This window comes from Nicotiana sylvestris, chromosome 2 (genome assembly GCF_000393655.2).
Source record: "Nicotiana sylvestris chromosome 2, ASM39365v2, whole genome shotgun sequence".
NCBI lineage: Eukaryota > Viridiplantae > Streptophyta > Magnoliopsida > Solanales > Solanaceae > Nicotiana > Nicotiana sylvestris.
This window is the reverse complement of record NC_091058.1, coordinates 132,091,811-132,093,778: the sequence shown is the minus strand read 5'-3', so window position 1 is coordinate 132,093,778 and position 1,968 is coordinate 132,091,811.

Sequence of the window (1,968 nt, the reverse complement as noted above, 5' to 3'; positions counted from 1 at the left end):
AGTATCTGTTGTCACCAAGGCCGGTATCGCCACACCGATTTCTGGACTTGTTAAATATCAGTCGGACTGTGCAAAATAATGATTTATCAAAAGGATGTTGCGCTCTTCAGTTCTTATATCAACGTTATGGTAATCCACGGGGTTTTGACGAGCCAAATTTGGGACTGACTCACGCCGAAAACAGAGGTAAATGGGAAGCCAGACAAACCTTGGCATTCATAACGGCATTCTTGGGAATCATGATTTTCCCACGAGACGACAAGAAAATAGAGATAGGTCTCATGGGGATGGTTGATGTCGCAATGAAAAGGGCTGACAGCACTATAGTTCCCCTGATCTTATCAGAAATATACCGAGCATTGACCGTGTATAAGGAGGGAGGAAGTTTTTTCCAAGGTTGCAATCTATTACTTCAGTTGTGGATACAGGAACATCTCTGTCATCGAGTGGGGTATATGAACTTCGGGCTGACTGGTTTAAACTGCATTGAAAAGTTTGAGAAGCGGGTAACGGGTGTTGCGTTCCCCGAGGGTACTGGAGATTAGTTTATACGACTGAGATCACTAACGGCGGACCAAATTGAATGGGCGTTTGGGTGGTTGCCCGCTACTGAAGCAATATACATGTCGGCCAAAGAATGTTATGTTCTTCTGATGGGTGTCCATAGTATCCAACCATACGCTCCCCATCGGATGTTGCGTCAATTGGGAAGGTTCCAGATTATCCCTCATGATGAAGATTTGAGCAAGCATACCATCGAGCTAAGACCGAATTCCACAGTCCCGGAAGATACAATTCGCAAATTGTGGCATGAATGCAGATTCCTTGAGCCCAAAACTATGGTGCGAGATTTAGCCAAAGGCGAGGTGGACCCGAAGTATGATGCATGGTTTGGGAAAAGGTTCCAGATTCATCAAAGGCCTGATAAAAGAGCCTATGTCCAGCAATTCACGAATGACTCGCAAAAACAATGGGGTTGGCTGGCAAGAGAAGAAAGCTATCGGGTTGAAATTGGCAAGCTGAAACAGAAAATTGAGGATCTGAAATATGAAAATAGCATGCAAGTCGATGCTGACACAGGAAAAAAGAACAGATTGACTCAAGCAAATATGGCCTTGAAAGCCCAAATCCAACGAGTCAAAATGGATGCCGACAACTAACAAAGGAGCCGGTCCGACGAAGGTCTGATAACTGGGTTGAGAAACCAAGTCATTGAAAGCCGAGAGGGTTTGGCAAGATCAGAGGCCTGCATAGCAAGAATTCGGGCCAGATGGGCAAAAGGTACAACAGTGCGAGCAAAGCACTTACGACAAGTGAGAAGGGATTATGAAGCGAGCATTGAAATATTAAGAGAAACAAATTCCACTCTCAAAGATCGGGTCTTTAAACAAGCCCGAGATGCCAGAACGGACAGGAAGCGCTGCTATGATTTAATGGCCCAAATGGAAGAACAAATGGAGAGGTTCCAAGATCAACTCGCTGACAACGCTCAAGTACTGGGAGCAAAAAATCAACGAATAGAGCAGCTGTTCATGGAAAGGGATAGAATCAGGGGTAGAATTGAGGAGATTGGGCATTACGTCACCATGAGGTGCCTAGCATGTGAGGAAATACCCCGTGATAACCTTTTTGCTTCAGTCATGGGTTACGTCCACCGAATCATGGAAGAATTAAAAAGCTTTCAAAGGGGCCTTGCACCAAAGCATGCGGAAAGGCCGAACGATGCCCCGTGGGCACCAAAATTCAAAGCGTTAATGTACTCCTAGTTCAAATCTGTATTTTTCTATTTTCAAAAGTCTGTTGTCTGTCCGTGTGTTTCCTTTTGGCATCAAATTATGTTAGTACTTCGGAGTCTGTATTATGGGTAGTTTGCAATAGAAGTTTTAGTAATGAAATAAATTTTCCAAAAATTGGTGTCTTTATTTGTGGTAGAACTACGCACGGTCTGATTCATGTGGGGACATGATA